The following is a 19934-nucleotide window of genomic DNA, read 5'->3' on the forward strand; positions in this document are numbered from 1 at the left end:
ACATTCAGCCAACAACGGAGCATCCACACGTGGGAAGCCACGCAGCAGGGTGTGTGATTAGCACACACGTGACATTAGCGTGTGCGTTTGCTCTTCATAGAAAAGGAGGCGACGGCTGCAACCAGTGCAAGGGCCACCGAACCGTCTGCTGCAGAGCACCCAGGCGCTCTCTTGCATTTATTGCCTGTGCTGTTTTTTTATCCCAAGCAGATATTCCATGCCTCCCAGCCGCGGCCATGGTGCTGTGGTGGCTGTGGCTTGCAGCTGGCTGGGCTGCTGGGGAGCGCGGTGGGAGGAGGGAGGGAGGGATGGCCGACACTTCATTCAGCGATTGCAGGCCTCCTCCAAGGCTCAGACTTTTGAAACAAGACATTGGCAGGCCTGTTTAGAAAAATGATTTCATCCGCGTATGAATTAAGCCAAAGAACACAGTACTTGTCCCTTTGGTGTTTATTTTAAAATAATTATTACATGTTCCCTTTTCTTTCAGGAACATTAAACACAATGCTGCACATGATTTTGTTCAGGAGGGTTGCAGATGGCTGCGATGAGGGAAAGTCAGTGGCAAACACTGACATATGCACTATGGCAAGTTCTCAAAAATGAACTCCTCATTCCCTTCAGCCCCAGGAATGCTGAAGTCCGATACCATTCTGGGGGGAAATTAAGATCAATAACAGCTAGCTGATTTATTTGGCTGTTGATTTTTGTAGTGCTGGGCCACCAGTTCTGTTGTATTTCTACTCTTTAAATGGAGTGCAGACCTTTACAGCAAAGTGCCAGCATTTGGTAGCAAGAGAGGCTTCCCTCAAGCAGCTGTCCTCTGCAAAACAGGCAGTGGTTGCAAAATGTGGTTGCAAAATGTGGACAATGTGCACAGGAGTTATTAATGCTCACAAGAAAATGTGCTGCTTCATCTCCATTACAGTCATTAACCACAGCTGTGGTTTTGCAAGCGAGGAAATCTACTCTCATTCTTAGAGGTCAGATTTGGATGTTCGCAAGCAGAGACACAGGTAGTTCCTAGAATGCCCTTCCCAGCTACAATGAGAACATACACAGACGCTGGAAAAAAGACTTTCCTTTATCTTAATAGACCTCGCACACAGACTGCAGAAGGAATTTAAGACAAGGCTTTAGTGTCAGATGTTTCATATGGACCACATTTCTCACAGTGAAAAGGGAATAAAAAATATATATATATTAAAAAAAAAAAAAAAGACAATACACTGTCCAGGAAAACAAAGCAAGCCAGCCAGCTCTACAACCATTTGACTAGGAGACGGCTCCAGAGTCGTTCCAGTACTGGCAGTACAGCTAAGCCAGAATTCTCCTATAAGCCAGATGACACAGTTGGAAAAATATATTCCAGAGCTTGTTATCCATCTTGTTATCCATCCCCTGGACCTGCCAAATTTGCCCATATGGGACCACAGGTGTTGGCTCAACCCAAGGAGGAAAAGGACGGAAAAAAGCAGCAAGATGAAGAATACCAGGACTTGGAGCAGTGAGTATCATCAAGCCAGTGCTGAAGTTGCTACAAGTGCCAATTTCTGATGAAAGGCCCATGATCTTCATAAAGTCCAGCCCAGGTAAGAGGGCGCTTACAGATACATGCATGGGTGGATATTTACAAGCCCAACACATTACCTGCAAATCCAGCCTGGGACGCTCCGTTTTTGCATGTATATGAACACAGCAGTTGTAAAACATTTGCGGGTACAGAGTGCTAGACAGCACAGCCTTCAGCTTCAGCCACAAAGGGCCTCTTTTTTGGCAGTTTACTATGAAGAAGCAATTCCCCAAGCACTGTTAAGATAAGTCTACTTATAGTGGTGCGGACAGGCCAACGCGCTCTGCCCCAAATTCCAAGCTGGCCAGATGCAACCCAGCTTCCGTCTGGAAGTTGTAGAGCTGTATTAGTGTAGCAAAGCGCCCAAACTACCACACTGAAAAGCAGGATATATTAACCGGAGAGCAGTGCTGCGTTAGCATGGCTGTGCGGCTTCTGGAGCCGAGACCAAAGGAGGTGAGGTCTCTCGGAACCACGCAGATGGGAGGAATTCACTTTAGCACCTGCACAAGTCTGATCTTTCTTCCAAGCGAACGAGCTAAAGCGGAGATGTCCTTGACTAAGTGCAATATACCTGGATTTCAGTTCCACGGGCTGGCCCGAGGCTGCTGGCGGCAGATGAGACAAATCCCAAGCAGCGCACAGATCAGCACTGTGTTTGTCATTGCGAATCAAGCATGGGAATTTCGGCATCAAAAGTGCTAAAGCGCAGGGCTTGAACAGGAACAGCATCTCTTACATTGCCAGCTCGAGCCATCCAAAAGTTACAGACAGGTTCCCATCCTTGTGAACTTGTCTTTAAATAAAAATCACACCACGAGATATGATTGTAATAATACATTTGGGGTTGATTGCATTCACTTTCTAAGGTTTTAACCGCTGGGGTCCGCTTCCAAACACTTTCAGAACGTGAAGGCTCAGAATATGTTATTTTATGTTATTTTTCAAATGAAAGCTGAGGTTCTTATGCATTCATCTTAACTCCAGGAGCTGTGTTTTTTAAGGCACACACCAAATGTCAAGAGACTCACAATAAAATCACGAGAATTGGCAAGACTGCCTTCGTTGGCTTTGGGGAACGAGCAGGTTGTTGTTGGAGCCACACATTAGAGGGAGACATACTCGCATGTTCTTAACCAGTGAATTATGCACAGAGGTATAATGGCAATCTGCCCAGCACTGACATACAGCAACAAGAACAGGATGCACAAAATTCCCAGGCCTCTTAAGCTAATGGAGAAGCTTTGTTAGTTTCCCTAACAAGGGAACCAATGACATAACCTGTCATAAACATGTTGGGACCATTATATACACAGACATGAGATATATTTAAACTATAAAAACCTATTTAATAACCAAAAAGCTACATAATCTGCACATTACACTCACAAAAAGGAAATAAAATTAAAATTAACTGGAACATGTGTGTCTGGAGAGAAAAGGGGTGAGAGAAGCCTGAAGACCTCTCAGAGAAATTCTAGGACCTGCTTCAGCAGGAAAGCACTCCTATCCTCTATTCTCTGTGGTGCTCTGTAGGAGACACATTTTTACAGCTTTTTTTTTTAAAAAAAAAAATGGAATGACCAAATGTCTCACTAACAATGAGACAATTTCCAAGTAAGGGGAGGAAGCTGGGAGTAGGACTTCATCTTCTCCGTTGATGGAGAACCTGAATGTGTATGCATCTCTGTGTCCGAACTAGCTAGGTACCGTCACCTGGGATCAAGACAAAGCCCAATGAAGTCAGTGAACCGGTCCTCATTTTTCTTGCATTGAAAAGTGCAACCACTGCAGGCACAACAATATGGCAGAAAAGAGGGATCTGCTCTCTTCTTCATCTATCTCAGCCTTTGCTCTTAAAAGCATTGTAGATTCATATGCAACTGACTCAAACCTATTTAACCAGGACTACACTTACAATGTATTTGGGGAGGGGGTACTATGGGGTATGGAGGTTTATATAAATCCTATCACTTATGTCTTGCCATCTCTATGGAGGATATGTTTAGCTGCATAATAACTCATTGGGGTTTCGTCAGGCTCAATTTACATTTGTCAGATGCTCTGCAGTCTTCAGACAAAAACCATAAATAACGGCACTTCACGAGTATTTCGTCTTTGTAAATGTTACGATTTATAGCCCATAGAATGGGAAGAAGAGGCAGTGGAGTGATGTGTTTCTATCCCAACTGCAAGCACTGATCTTCTGAAGAGAGGAACCAATGTACAAAATTCAACAACATCTATCCCTAATACCAAAATAGAGATTGAAAAAGCCCTCAGAGGTGCCTAAAAGTCTGTGTCTAATTTATGGGTAATTTACAATGGAAATAGACTATATAAAAATGTATACAAATTTGTAGCCTTGCACATCAGGGCAGATAGATAGTTTAACTACAAAATAATGAACATGAAGCGCCTCTTGTGAGCTGCCAGGTAGACATTTTGATTGCCCAGATTTCATTAAACTCAAACCAGAGAGAGGTTGGAGTCTTCCAAACATTCTTTAACTCTATCAAGTGTGTCGGTGCTCTACAGCCGATGACAATATATTTCACCAGAGTTGCCAAAAAATTGTTTAATTTTAAGCAATGCCTGTATTGCATTACTTTTTACAAGTTGAGCCAGCATGTAGGGCACGATCAGCTCCGTAGAAGAATGAGCCCATTGCCAATGTTTTCTTTGCATCCAAAAAACCAATTTCACAGAGTCATTCCTTAAAACAAGGAGAAAGACAACAAAAACAACAATAAAACTTCTGTTGTGTCCTTCTCTCTCCTCTAGCCCTCAAATCAGCTTTGCTTTTCCCAACTTTGCCAATCAGACTCAAGCGAGTGAAGAGTTACAGAGAACATCTATGCTGCCAAGAGCTATTTCCAGTGGACTTTGATCAAATGATGCTGTAATCCCTAATGGGAAGCATACTTCATTTATAAGGTATTCTTTGGTGTCATTCCCAAGGAGCAGGCATAGGAGTTTTTGAGCAGCAAAGCTCTTTCTCTACTGAAAGCTCTACGTTTGCGAGAGGGTAGCACTACCATGGACGTCGTGGGTGTACAGGCCTGCCTAGATAAGTGGGATTTCGGCATCAGTCATTGCTAGGGTCAGAAAAGGCAGAGGTGGCCAGAGGCTAATAAGTCTTAGCACTGTAATTTCTTCAGCCGCAGCCCTTTACCCAACAGCAACGACTAACACGCAGCAGTGTTTTTCTTTTTTATCACTTCCAGCGAGGAACACAACAAGCAGGCTGTTCTGACATTTGCACTTTGCTGCAACTTTGTTGAACTTAAGAGAGTTGGGTTATTCAGAACGGTATTTTATTTGCCCTGAAGTTTTATTCGAAGACCAAGGACAATTAGCTCACATTTTAACAAGGAAGCAATTAAAGAGCATGACGTTCATAAAAATGATTTATTGTGCTATTAAATTAGGATGAAAATCATCAAAGTTCATAATAGCCAAAGAAAAACAAATATAAATTATCTTCATACTCAGTTTGTACCCCGATGCTTATCAGCCTGAAACGCGTGTATTTATTCTCCAGTGCTGCTGTGCAATTTCTGTCATTGTATCTCGCTATTTGCAAAACTCATCATTTTCATTCTGTGCTCAACAGCAACCCTTTAAATTGAAAACGTTTAAACAGCCCTTATCGGCTTAAAACTTCCTCCGAAAATAGTCTGAGCTTCCAGAGTGAAGGTGTTTTGTGCACCCTCAGGCAAACTTGCTGGAGCCAGATCTCCCACTGGGCCCGAGGTGAGCCTCTCACCCCCCAAAACCCTCTGCTTTTCCACCCATCTAGTTGTCTGTGCATTTATGAAAATGTCTGCTCTTAAAGTATTTTCCCTGTGCCTTCACTTTTTTCATTAACCTTTCCACTGTTTTTACATGCAAACCAAAAAGATTAACATGTTCTTACTGAAATGGCAGTTTCAGATTAACACGCTCTGCTTCCATTTTCTCCCCTGGTATATTTTAAAATATCACAGGTATCTATTTATCACGAGATATAAGTACGTTAATAACTCCACAAGAAAAGAAGAAGCAATGAGAACACGTCCCAGTGGTAGCAGTCAGAGATCAGGAGCATTTCTGCTCCTGGCTGCCTCTGGGATACCAGGAAAAAAAGTTTTCGGTGCCTTATTTTTGTTATTGAAATAACAACGCATTAACTCCTTCCTAGGACTCTTATCTGCAAAACATTTGGGCACTTCCTATAAAGCGGAATTACGTCCTCTTAGTCAGTCAAGGTTTTCCAGATAAATGGGGTTTTCCTTTCATACCACTATAGAGAAGTCCCTTTTAGCAGCCTTCTGCTCTTCCCTAGCGTCTTCCATAAAAATTCTTCCTGCATGCCACTGCCAGCCCCTCGTATTTTGACTAGAGAGCAGCCTTCAAAGCCTGCCAAAAGCTGCGTCCCTCCAAAAGGCCCAGTTTGCACAAAGCGTAGGGATCCCACCGTGCTATCAGAGGTTGCGAGCCTGCTAGCCCTTCTTGATGTTACGAGGTGACGAGAAGATCCACCCGCCTGAGAATTGCAAATAAGGCCTCCTGAGCAGTAAAATCACCAGGAAAAAAAATCTATCCCTGAAGTCAATAGTTAAGAGCCAGTTCAGGTAACCTGCGCTCCTACCCAGGACCTAAATTCAGAGGATGTTGGGAAAGCAGGTCTCTGAAAGTGAGCGTCTTATTAATGGCTGGAAAGATTCCTGATTTAGGTGTCTGAGCTTCGTTGCAGCGACGGAGCTTGTTATACATTTAATTTAAGGGAATTGTTCATCTGCTTAACTACATGTTAAATTGATTCGCTGAATTGGGGCCTGCGTTTTAAAGTCGTAATAAATCTCTGTTTTTCTGGACACTGTTTCTCTTACTATGATTTGGTAAACATTTATTTATTAAAAATTGGAACTTTACAATTTCCAAATAATTTTTATAGATCCCTTAAAAAGGCTTATTCATGACTTGGAAAGCATCATGCATTATCACATCAATGCAAAGAAAGCTGGTAACATCTTAAGTACATCTGTTTTCTAGAAAATAAAATTAAAAAAAAAAAAAAAAAGTGTTTCAATTTCCCGTTTCCTTAGTAAATGATCCTTACTTATTTGAAAAAGGAAAGCATTAAATGCCGTGCCTCTATGATGAGTTTTAAATAGATATTTTCAATGAATTATCCTGATTGAGCTGCCTGTCAAGATAATGGTATAAATTGCTCCTTCAATCTACATTTACAAACTGATTTGAACAGCTTCAGTAAAGACTCAGACAAAAGTTAAAGGAATCTGATGTAAATCAACAATGAGATTAGTGTTCAGATCTCCTTAAACAGGCTGTGCCGCAGCTGAGGAGACTCATGTTTCAGTTCCTTTTCTGTTTTGCTTTAATTTCCCCATTTCAACCCTGTTTAAATTTAAAAAGTGTGAGTGACAGTCTGGAAAGAGGGCTCTGAAATAGATAATGAAATATTTCCAGAACCTCGGGTACTGAGTCTTAAAAACTTGCATTCACCGAATGAAGGACTGAATTCTACATGCAGAAAATATGTTCAAATGTTGAAATGCCCAAAAAATCAGCATTTTAAAAAAAGGAGATTTTAGAATACATGACAAGTGATATGGACTAAAAAGGCAAAAGTGTTATTGATTTTATTAACAAGCCTCGATCTCCTATAGAAAATGTTACTTTTGGCTTTTCACTTCCTTGCTATTAAAAAATATTTTTCTTCCTGTGTTTCGTTTTTAAATCGCTTGATCATTATAGTGATCCCTATTTTATTTTGTTTGTAGTTAAGAGGATTTAGGTGTTCTAGTACCTTTTAACAGCATGTTCCGATACCGTTTTACTTTTTCAACTACTTTACAGTAATTTTTAGAAGAAAAAGGAACAATGATAATTGGATATAAATTTGCAGTATTCATGTTCTGAAAAATGATTAGAAGCATTGAAAAATGTTGACATACCTCACTATTCTGTTTTGCTCTGCTTTAAATATCTATGTATTTATTAAAGCTGGTTGGAAAATTTAATCATATATAATATTTTTGTTTTTCATCAGATTTGAATTCTTTCCAGGTTTTTCAGGACTCTCATTTTTCTACACGTCTCAGAAAATCTGTATTAAATGAGGTAGGATTTATTCCAAGTTATCCAGTGCATATCTTCAAAGACGTATGTTATGTATATATCTTTTACAATAACTTATTATGTAAATAGTTATTAATACAGAAGAGCTGGGAAAAGATTGCTTTAAAAAATGTTAATGTCTTTTAAAATGCTGCGTGAGAGAAATTTCAACGAATGTAGTGAGTATCTTCGGTTATAGTTCATGCAGTATTTTGTATTCATCAGATTTAACTCTTGAGGTTGTTTTCTCCCTCTTTTTTTTTGTTGTGGAGACACATTATCTGTTATTTTCCATAGCTAGAAGAATTTTTGCCTTTTTAACTTGTTGCGTGATACGTGATTCTTCACTGAAAATAATCTGGTTCGTACGTGTAGTGCAAAACCGTCCGCGTGGAGAATGTGGATGCTCAGACTCTGATCTCACAGCTCTGGGCACAGAGGACAGACGGCTGCAGCCACCCCCAGCCCCGCTCGAGCCCGTGGCTCTTGTTCAGGACCCACGCGAGGAGCCACAGCAGGAGCAGGACCAGCTCACCAACCTGGAATGACCAGCTCAGGGTCAGGGGGAGTTTCGGGTGCAAGGGCTTTAGTAATACCCTTATAGGTGGTTCGTAGACATTAAGACCTGAGGGCATCTCCTTCTGCCCCCAGCTTTAGGGACTTAACCGAGGTTAGTTGCAGAGCCCAGTCACTTCTGGGACCCAGTATGGTCCCAGAAGAAGGACGAGCTTCATCCCCACTTCCAGAGAAGAGCTGAGCTAAGATGGGATGCAACGTCTGGAGGAGATGACCCCTCTCTATGGACGGCTGTGGGAGCGCGACCCGAGGAGGTGCTTACTTAGACGCTTCAAGAAATTTCCTACAGCTTGGCAGGATGGATCCAGGAACAAAAGTACTGCAAGAAAAAGTGGCACAGCTGGGTCATGGATTTTGCCAAAGATGCTTATTATAAGAGTGTTTATATAATTTAAGCCTGGAATGAAATCCTGCTAGACATATGCTTCATTGTGTTTTTTTACCCTCGGAACAGATTTCCCATCAATCTCCATGGTAGTAACCCAAGGTAAAGCCCAGTCAAGCACTGCATGTAAACACACGTAAGCTGAAGAACACGAGTGGTCCTTCTGGGGTCAATGGGCTTGGCTTCTTAGAGTGCAATTATCTGGCATGTGCGTAATGAGCAGGAATTCAAAATGGTGATGCCCAAGCAAAGGCTTTGAAGGGAGCAAGGCAGGAAGCAGTAGCAGTCGGGTTCCTCTAGGTAAGAAGAGTGAGAAATGGTTGTAATTACTGCTTGAAACTGTTCTTGCCAACCATGGGGCTGCTAACTACCCGTCCTTGCCTGCAGCTGCCCAAATCCTCCCAGAGACGGGGGACACCACGGCCTGACCATGGGAACTGAGCTGCTGCAGCTTCACATGGGCTACTCCAGCAGAAAGAATACTCTCAAAGTCCTCCAAAATCGCTTTGAAAGTTTTTTTATGATGGTTTTAGGGGGGGGTAGGGAAAGGGCAAATCGTGCAAGAGCAAAGAAAAACAGCCTCAAACAACAAAAGGCCAACTCCAGAGGTGCAAAGAAGGAAACAATGATTATCAAGGTCTCAAAGTCCAGCCAAGACAGCTGAAACAGTTTTGATGCAGATCTTGGATTCAGTATGATACTAAGTGCAAGTAAGGGCAACTAGTGTTAAATCTAGCTTTAGGCATGGCTGCTTCCAAACCTGTTTTCCCCAGGTTTGTGCCACATCACCAATTTCTAGGGTGGGTTACGCCGACCATAGACTAGGTTCACCCTAGTAAAGCCTACCCCCCTTTTTTTTCCCTGTGTTTGACCACTTAGATTACAGCATACTGAATATTCCCCTTGACCTCTATTTATTGGTCTCTTTTCTTCATATATCGCACTTTTGGCCTTTCGGCAGCACAACTGTCTGGGCCACAACAACAACAGGAGGAACGCTGCTGACAGATTGCTGTTTTCATCTGTGATTTACCGTCGGTCCCGCCCAGGCTCTGAACTGTTCCACATTGCTCAGGAGCCTAAATCAACTCACGAGGCAATCCCGCCTTGCTCAGCAGCAGGCATCCTCCTTGCTCGGGGCAAGAGGAGAACGTGCTTAAGTGCACCGAGGGGAATAGATTTAAGGACATACTGAAGTGTTTCTCTGATTTGCAGCCTGAGGAAAACAGCTTTACCGTAGCAACACGGAGCTGCCTACTAGTTTGGTCAGTCTGGATTCAGTGGCGAAAATGAAGGTAAAACGAGGTCAGACACCACGGGAGTCATGAGTGTGTTAAGAGGTGAAGCAAGATCCTGACTGAAGAGTAGGAGGAAAGCCTGTAAGTCGGGGAGATGATCGAAACCACATCCAAGAGACAGGACAGGGAAAAGACAGGGATCGGAGGGAAAGCAGGATCGATGCAGAATGCATAGGGCAGGGACACGCGGTGGGATGGGAGCAGGCACAGCTGAAACAGGCTGGTGGGAAGGCGGAGGTCAAGGAAGACATGATCAAAGTTGAGGATGAGGACTAAGGCGTAGGGACGAGCATGGCTAGGAGCCAAGCACAGAAATGCATTTACACTAGTGAACTTAAACTTTCTCTGGTTGTATCCATACCATTAAATGCTCTTAGCTCTCACTGCAGATCTCCTGCCTGGCTGTGCTAACTCTTAGATAACGCCTGGGAAATTTGAAGAGCACAAATTTGTCCATAGCAGAAGTGTGCAAGTGACCCGTGCCCTGGAACAGTTGAAAATACCGATACAGATGTGCCCAGAGACTCTTCACCCAAATACCCATTAATGAACCATTTCCTGCATTACCAGATTGATCTAGCGCAGGGTCCGTTTCCCATGTGCACAGGACCCAATGCCAGTTACGCGTATTCTCGTTCATACTAATGAGAGAATAGAGTTAATATTACATCATTGTGAGAGTTTCACTTTGTAGCCTTAGTATTCTCCTAATATAAAAGGTTTCATGCCATATAGAAATTACCTTGTCAATGCACTTTTCTGGCAGCCTGGAAGGTAGGTTTTGTCACTTGTTTGCAGCATCCTGGTACTGGAACATAACTGGGGGCCATGGGGGAGGAAGGCCACCAAGGGACAGGTCCCTTCTCAAGGCTACCACCGCCTTTTTGCAGCGACTACAGTTTCCTAAAGCCACCTTCCCCAAGCCTGAGGAAGGAAACTCAGCTTGACAAGTATGTTTCTCATCAGGCCATCGGGGTGTTTGCTAAGTGACAAAACCAAACAATCCTTTTTCATGGAGGCTTGTGTTGAAAAGTGACTTTCCTTTTATAAACTGGCCCGAGTCTCTCTCAGTCATGTCTGTTTTCTGTGTGTGATCATTGCAGGGGAGGGAGGGGAGTCAAAGTGATTCAGCGCTTGGAGCCTCATCCAAGACTCTGCACAGCTTGGATCACCGTCATGTTGAGAAGCAGGAGGATGACAGGAGGCTCTGCTAGCAGAATGCCTCAGATTGTTTGTCCTTGCACTTAATCCACTTTATGCTTCCTCTCGTGCCAACACTAGCAGCAACCAGCAGCTCTGAGACACTGGAGTTTTTGTGTAGCTCTTGCATATTATTTTGCTTCAATTTTTCCTCTGAGTGTTGGACTTTTCTTTTTTTTTTTTTTTTTTTTCTCTTTTGTGATATATGTGGTGGTTATGAAAGGTGTGCCTGTGAAAACAATACTGACAAACGATTCAGTTCAGTTCCCTGGGGAATACAGCAGGAATTACGCTGAAGATATCCAGCTATTGTAGAGCCATGGAATAAATTAGGTTGGAAGGGACCTCTGGAAGTCATCTGGCCAAATCTTGTGCTCAGAGCTTCAAAGTTAGATCAGGTTGCTCAGGGCTTTGTTCAGTCATGTTTCGAAAATCTTCAGGGATGGAGCTTGCGCAGCCTCTCTGGGCAATTATGCCAGTGGTTAAACCACAGCTTGCGAAGTTTTTTTCTTTATATTCAGTCAGGGTTTCCCTTGCTAGAGATTGTGACTATTGCCTCCTGTCCTTTTAGTGTCAACATCTGAGAAGAGTCCAGTTCTATCTTCTCTGCAACTCTCCTCTAGGCAGCTGGACACACCAGTGAGATATCCTCTCCATCCCCGTTCCTCAGATGGAGCGAACCACGGTCTCTCAGCCTCTCATCCTACCTCATGTGCTCCAGCACCTGACCAGCTCAGTGGCCCTGGCTGAACTCATTGAGTCCGTGTCATTCTTGTACCAAGGGACGAAAACTGGACACAGTAGTCCAGCAAGTGACAAACAGAAAGGAATAATCATTTCCCTCAACCTGCTGGATACACTTTGGCTGGTACAGCCTACTGCACAGTAGCCTCATTGTCACAGTGGCACACTGTGGACTTCTGTCCCATTTGGTGTCCACCAAGATGCCTAGGTCCTTTTCTGCAAAGCTGCTCCCTAGCAGTTGGTCCCCAGACTGGTGCATGGCGTTACTCCATCCCAGACGCGGGACTTTGCATTCCTTTTTGTTGAGCTTCCTGAGGTTCCTGTAGGCCCATTTCTTCAGCTGGTCATGTCTCTCTGAACGGCAGCCAGATCTCCGGCACGCTCAGTGCTCCCCTCAGCTTGGCATCATCCACTGAGGTGCCTGCCATCCCATCACCTGGGGCACTGACAGAGGTGTTGAACACTGTCCATCCCAGTACCGACAGCTGAGGAACGCCACTCGGCACTGACCACCAGCCAGGCTTCAGCTCATTAACCACTCACCTCCAAGCCCAGCGGCCCAGCCAGCTTTTCAGTCACCTTGCATTCCACTTCTCCCCAGCCTGGCTACAGCGATGTTACTTCTCTCACCTGGGGACATTAGTGTTGCTCTGTGGTGGAGGAAGCAGTTGCAAAAGTTTGAGCGCGGAGATCAGAGGCAGGAGAGCTGGGCTCCTTCCCAGTCTCTGCTGTGTGACCTCCAGTGAGTCACCCAAGCCACAGAGACCAGATGCTACGTGTTGTTTAAATAACAACAGAAGCCCATGCCCAGAATTAATAAAGAAATAAAAACCAAAATAAAAGTTTTTAAAGGACTTCTGTAAAGATGTTCCACTCCAGCACCTAAATCTTGGGATAGTGTCTTAGTGTCAAGCTTAGATCTTCCTCTCTACAAAATGGTAACAGGATGACCTAAATTTGTATGCTGCAGGAGTGACAGTGGTACCACTTCAGCATTGCATGTGAATTTAAAGCATAAAATAATGCAATCAACGATAAAATTTTTGATGCCATATAAATCCCCACACAAGGTGATTTGCAGAGGAGCAGCAAGCCATCGCAGCGAGTGGATGATCTCTGTGAACGATGCAGCATGCAGGGCGCTGCACGGCTATTGCCTTCACAACCTGCTACATGTTGAGCACCAACTAAGAGTGAAACCACAGAAACATGTGTCCAGTGTCAAGATGCACAAAACTTGAGTAATTTTAGACTGTTCCATGCAATGTCACAGGGGCTACACAGGGACTCAAACTGATCAAGGTCAGGCTGGATGGGGCTTTGAGCAACCTGGTCTAGTGGGAGGTATCCCTGCCCATGGCAGGGGGGTTGGAACTAGATGATCTTTAAGGTCCTTTCCAATCCAAACGATTTTATGATTCTATGATCAGAGCAGACGCAGGGTCAGAAATCAGCTGCAGAAAGAGAGGCAAGAGCCTCCCAGCCATCCCATTGCTGAAAGGGCCATTTTCTCCCCCCATAAAGGCTCAGGAATATCATTGCCGTCATTTCACATCAGGATTTAGGAAGGGGACAGGCACCTTCGTGCATAGCTTGCTATCGGGCATCCCCCTTCACATGTGTTTTCTTCATGCACCAGGGGAACATCCTAGGTCCCAAATAGGGACAGCATCTAGTACCTGTGACAAGACGACAGTCCTTCTCTAAGCCCTTCTTCCCTGCTTTCCTGCTAACAAGAAATCCGGGTTTAGCCTGAAACTCCATCGAGGTAGGTTTGATGGCGCCGCAAAATAAGTTGTATGGATACTCAGCGGTTTGCCACCGCCTGCAAACATATCCACCTCCTCGGGCAGGGATGCTCACTGCCCCGAACTGTGAAGAGCCCCGAGGAGCATGCCGCAGCAGCCTGGGAGGGGAGCAAAGGAGGAGACACAACCCTGGACAGTGGGGCTGACAGCAGGGTCCTGCTTGCTTGCCCCGCCAAGGAAATTTCCTGTGCAAAGATCCCGGAGCAAAATCTAGCAACATGGCCCGAGCCAGAAATTCAGCCCCAGAGGGAAAAGGGGTTCCTGAGCCCCAGTGTCCCACTGGGCGCCACAGCTCAGACCAGTGCGTGAGGGATGATCGACGCCAGAATACACACATCTCCAGCTTGTTCATAAGGAGGAAAAGGGAGACACCTAATGGGAACAGGCAAAAAAAGCACAAGTGCTCCAGGGAAAGCACGGGGGAAAATCTGCAGTTATGTCTGTTGTGGCCCAGAGAAGTCTAAAGGCATTTGGGAAGGGGTTGGAAGAGCAGGATCTGCGCAGGGTCTGATGCCTGCAGCCCCGCGCCCACGCTGCCTCCTGCGGACGCTATTTCTGCGGCAAAGCTGCCCCTCATCTGCCACATATGTGGAGCCCATGTGGGACTCTCCTGTACCCAGCTCTTGGGCTTGCCGGCCATCTGAGCCCACACCGTGGATGGTCGCCCCGGCCAGCCGAGGGCAGCCCTGCTGCTGTGGCACTGCCGCTCTGCTCGAGGGTCCCAGCCACACCATGGCTGCACTGCCAGAGAGCAAAGAGGGGGCAAAGGACCCTCAGAGCTGCGGCCAGCTACGGGTCTTGATGTTACTCTCTGAAATATGGCCAGCCGAGGCAGCTGTTGTCCTACCCCTACACCAAAAATGTCACAGCGGCAGGTGACGGTGGTATCACGTGTAAGATCAGCCTGGATAACTGGGGACAATTGGCATCAAAGTTGTTTCTGACAGCAACCAAACTGGCAAGGGAAGAAAAAAGGACACCGCAGGCGGCTTCGCACCTCACTCTCCCCCTCGCTGTGGACCACGAGGGGCAGGTCCTACTGAGAGGAAGGGAAGTCTGACAGGTCCCATGAAACACAGGTGAAGACCAAATTCTTCTAGTGCAGTGCCAATTTATTTCACCAATTTCCGCCCACAGAAAGGCCAGCAGTTTGAGACAGTGATTCCACGGACCACCTTCCCAAACAGACCTGTGCTCATGGGGAGACCGAGCCTGGTGAATTCTAGCCCCTCCCGAGTCACCCTGCAAGCGTTCGCTGCTAACCCCTCGTAACCGTCCCAGGGAGCCAGCGCTGGTCCCATTTTACAGATGAAAGAAGCGGAGTTGTCCCTACGCCCGCCCCCGGCCGAGGGGATGCAGGAGGCTGCGGCTCGTCGGGCCGATGGAAAGCGCATGTGCCCCCTCTCAACAGGGAAACAATGAGAATAATTAGCCGGTGAGGCCGAGCAGCAGATCACCTCCGCAGCCAAACAGGCAAGCGTGGAGATCTCACCAGAGAAGAGAGCAGCCGTGCAAACCACCGAGTGAAATCGGGAAGAAACCTCACAGATCACTGTTAATGACAGCTGCTCAGCAAGGAACAAAGTGCTTCATACTGGTCGTGGGCCGAAGCCCACGGTTGTCCATGCTGGCCGTCATCTCAGACAGATGTACAGCGTCAGCTTGCCAGGGATTTCAAGCTTTTGTAGTCCTAACCCGTGCTGCGGTAACCCGAGATAGGAAATAAAAAGCGACTTCTTGCCAGCATTCCTGGATGCGCTTCAGGGTAAGAGCTGTCTGCTCCTCTCCGGCCAAGCCGTGCCTATAACTGCGCGACTCTCGGGAAGCACATGAGCGTTTTTGTGGTGAAAATGTGACTCAGCAAGTTCTGCACTCAGCTGGATCTTGGAGGAGGCGGTTGGTGTCTGAGACGGAGGCGAAATACCACCAACCGGCTGATGATAGCCGATCTCCGTGGGAGGTAGCCACCCGCCCGGCCGGGCTGCAGCCGGCACCCGCGTGGGCACCTGTTTGGAGCGGGATGGGAGGACGTTGCCTTAGGAAGCGGAGATGCTGCGGAAAAAGATGGAGAGGAGTAATACGGGTATTAGGGATAGTCAGGGAAAAGGGTATGGGAAAGCAAGTAGCACAGGGCTCCTCTGCAGCATGGGAAAGGGGAAGGAGACTTTAGGATGGGGCATCTTAACAGGGAGTGGGGAAGTTACGCTGGTAACAGGTCAATATCTGTTGTGGCACTGACTGCAATAAGTTTATCAACAAAATATCTAATTCTTTAACACAGCCAAGCTTTTTTGCTTAGTTCTTGCCAGTGAAAGGCCAGGCACCCTTGGCACAGGACACTGGAGGTAGCAGGAAGGGGAGAAGCAGGTCTGGGCTCTACATGCACAGAGTCTGGAAAGGATTTATTTGTGTTTAAATATTACTGGAATAAATGAGATTTAAGCAAAGGCTTAACTGCTGCAATCAATACAGAGGCTTTCTTGAATCAGGACCTTCATCAAGGGAGCTGGGGGTGTTCAGCCTGGAGAGAAGGAGGCTGAGGGGAGACCTTCTCGCTCTCTACAACTACCTGAAAGGAGGGTGCAGCCAGGTGGGGGTCGGTCTCTTCTCCCAGGTAACAGGCAATAGGACAAGAGGAAACGGCCCTAAGTTGCACCAGGGGAGGTTTAGATTGGATATTAGGAAAAAATTCTTCACTGAAAAGGTTATCAAACATTGGAACAAGCTGAATCACCATCCCTGGAGGTATTTAAAAGACGGGTAGATGTGGTGCTTAGGGACATGGTTTAGTGGTGGTTTTGGCAGTGTTAGGTTGATGGTTGGACTCGATGATCTTAAAGGTCCCTACTAACGTAGACAATTCTATGATTCTACAATTCTATGATCAAGAAATTTTAATTAGATGCATTTCCTTCCCAAGATGTCTGCCTGTGAGGATAATTTCATCATCTCTGACGTGCTCAGGTACATCAGTGACAAGGCTACACGGCCACCTGGGCAGGGAGAGCGCTGAACCTGTCGGACCCCAGTTCTGCCACTGGTGCTCATGACAAATAGTGTATTTATTTCTCTGGAACAGCCTCCGACTACTTCAGGAAGGCTGCAGCTGAATGCAGGACTGCTTCTCACGGGAAAGATGACAGAATCCCATGTTGGGCTGCCAACTCCTTCACACCGGCACTTTACAGACAACTCGGAAGACCACCATTGTGCCGGCATCACAGGCACTACAGGAAGATGCAATGGATGCTCCACCTCCTCCACCTGCAGGGGGAAAAAAAAGTCACGTGCCTTCAGCAAAAAATAAACCCATGCAGTCAAATACCAGAGCGAGGTGGGGGAAAAGTCAGGCGAATTAAAGAGATGGATCAGATTCCAGCACGCCCCGAAGGTCACTCCATGCAGGGTCTGCCGGAGAGAAGGTGGGAGCAGCGTCGCTCCTCCAGGGAGGGTGCCAAGCTACCAGTCTCCTGTCGATTAATCCCGGGGAGCAGGAGGCCGTGGAGAACACGCTGCCAATTGTAAATGTGGTGATGGGCCATCGGGGGCATATATACGCATCATTAGTCATCCGCAAGAATTTTGTTTTTGTAACCCCTGCATTTTTATCTGTCACTTCGAGCAATAAATATGCACTCCCGCCAGTGATTTGACATTACACTTGCTTTGGATGGTTGCCTTTCCCAAATATTAATAGTAACTCATTGTGGACACAGCATTGGTATTTAGTTAGATCAGACCAGCTTCTTTTAAAAAACAACTTTTCGTATAAAGAGAACAGATGTTTTTAATTTACACAAAGAACAAAAACAAAGTTCTATTGTTCAGTTACAGTGAACACAAACATTACAGGCACACAGAAATTAACACCAATGGCACGTTAAAAAAAAATTAAAAGCCCATCATTATACAGGTCTGCTTATTTGAGCTTTTTCCACCACTTTAAGGATCTAGTGGCATGCAATGATAGCAAATGTTGCTTTTTGGGATTCATATGAATTTGAGTGTGGCACATTTTAAAGATAAAAACGGCATAAACACAAGGACACTTTCTAAACACACATTATACAGACAAAAATAATAATAATAATAATAATAACAGTTTTATAATAACAAATGAGGAATGTAAACCCTCTCCATCCAGGGCATAAGCCAACTACTAGCTCATGGGGATAGGAAGAAATTGCCTCTTTGAGCTGATTATTCTATAGTTGCTCCTTACGGGGTATATTTTCTTTGCGCACAACAGTGAAGCCTCAGCCCTCTGAAACACCATGTGTGCATACGAAAACGGACAGAGCATTTCAGTTGCATCACTGAGGTTATCTTGTGGTATGCTATGAAGTTAAATGACAACTATCCTTACACACTTTTTTTTTTCTTCCCCTGGGGATTTAAAAGCCTTTTGAATGCACTTTCAAGCTCCTGGCGCCTGCAGGTGGGAGCAGAGCCCAGGCACACGTCCAAGTCAAGGTGGTCAAGCCCCTTCCAGGGCAGGAGTGCTTCCCTGCAAGCGGAGGTCACTTGCAACTCTCTGTGTCTCACAGGCGCACACCCTGAGAAAACCGTTTCTCAGAGATAAAGCTTAGCATCATTCCTGTTTGTCACCCGCTGGACCCACAACCTGGATGTCTAACTCTCAGCCTACTATCAAGCATAGCTCTTCCCATGGAGAAGCACCTCCCCTAGCGCCTTCTTGAAGATTTTCCTAGTGTTTCTCTCTAGTTGGTTGTCACACCTTAGATCACCCTCTCGGGCAACTATTTCTAGGTTTAGAAATACTGACCAGTATTTCTAAATATATTTCTCATACCAGTATGTCTAATACCAGTAATTCTGTCTCTATTTCAGATTTACCAGTCCTGCAGCTGCAAGAGGACAAGGAGGGAAGAGATCCCTTATCTTGGCTTCTCCCAGCACTATATAAGCAAAGGTTCAGCTTTTGGTACATTAAAAACAGACTTCACCCTCTTTCCTTTCCCATTAGTCCACTTGTTATATTTTGTCCAATAATGGGTGCCATTTTACTCTATCCCACACTTAGACTAAGTGTCAAACTATGAGGCTTACTTAAGATTATCACATGGGACCTGGTGAAAAAAAAAAAAAAAAACAAAACAAAACCCAAACCAAACCTTCCCAGTGTTTTAGCCAGTTGCAAAAAATAAACTTATAATTAAAACACTTGGGACGGAAAAATGAAAAAGTCGTTTTCTGTAGCATTCAGGTGACCTGGGGATTTCAGAACAACAGAAAGACAAACATCATGACTCAAAGGGCTGGAGCCTTTTTCCACCACTAAAAGCAAGCCCCGCTGGGAGAGGTGCTACATGTGTGCTGCTCCAAGTGGCCGGTTTTAAACTTTCAATCACATTATATAATACAAAACCCAGTTCCAGACCCCTGCAGGAAAAAGAGAGAAACCAAAACACTACGTTCATACGGTACCTTTCAGCTTGAAAGAACCCAAGCCATGAATCATCTTATCCACCACAGAATGCCATCACCTCAACGTCGAAACACAGCAGCTGTTCGTTACCCTACAAGAACATTAAGATGGGTGCTCTTACGCAGCCAAAACAACAAGGAAAACTGAGTAGACAAATATAATAATCTGGAATGCACAAGCTTATCCTCCCTACCTTTATAATGAGTACCAGAGGGACTTTAGGGACCAGAAGCAGCCGATGCTTCCAGCCGCCCAATGCTAACAATGCTTTCTGCAGCACTTAAGCGATCCTTGGAAGCCAAAAGCATTTGACCTGGACTTGCTTTGCTTTGCTTGGTTGTCAACAAGGCCAAGAGCTGGCTATCGCACACTGACCACAATTGCTATGCCACGTCCAAAGTCGTTTCTGCCACATTTAGAACCACGACGGATGCCAGAAGTAATCGCGATGCTCTGAGTTGTCCAAGGATGCAGAAATTCATCTCCCCCCGCTGCTTGTGCAAAAAAGGCAGTTAATTGCAGACATGTACCTGTCCTGGTGGTTGGCTGTTCATTAATAAATTGCAATCACGCTTTCTCAAACATGGCTCCCTCAGACCTTGACTCTCAGTATCTCGGGGAGATGCTACACGGCTCTTGGAAGTGGCTTATCAAAATTGGAATGGTTTGCTGTCCAAATATACTGAAGTTTTCACTCAAAATTCAAAATCTCATTGTTACACCACACTCATCACTGTGGTATCTGAGTACGGCCATTTCCAGCTGAATTCCAGCC

This window comes from Chroicocephalus ridibundus, chromosome 3 (assembly GCF_963924245.1).
Source record: "Chroicocephalus ridibundus chromosome 3, bChrRid1.1, whole genome shotgun sequence".
In the NCBI taxonomy this organism is placed as follows: Eukaryota; Metazoa; Chordata; class Aves; order Charadriiformes; family Laridae; genus Chroicocephalus; species Chroicocephalus ridibundus.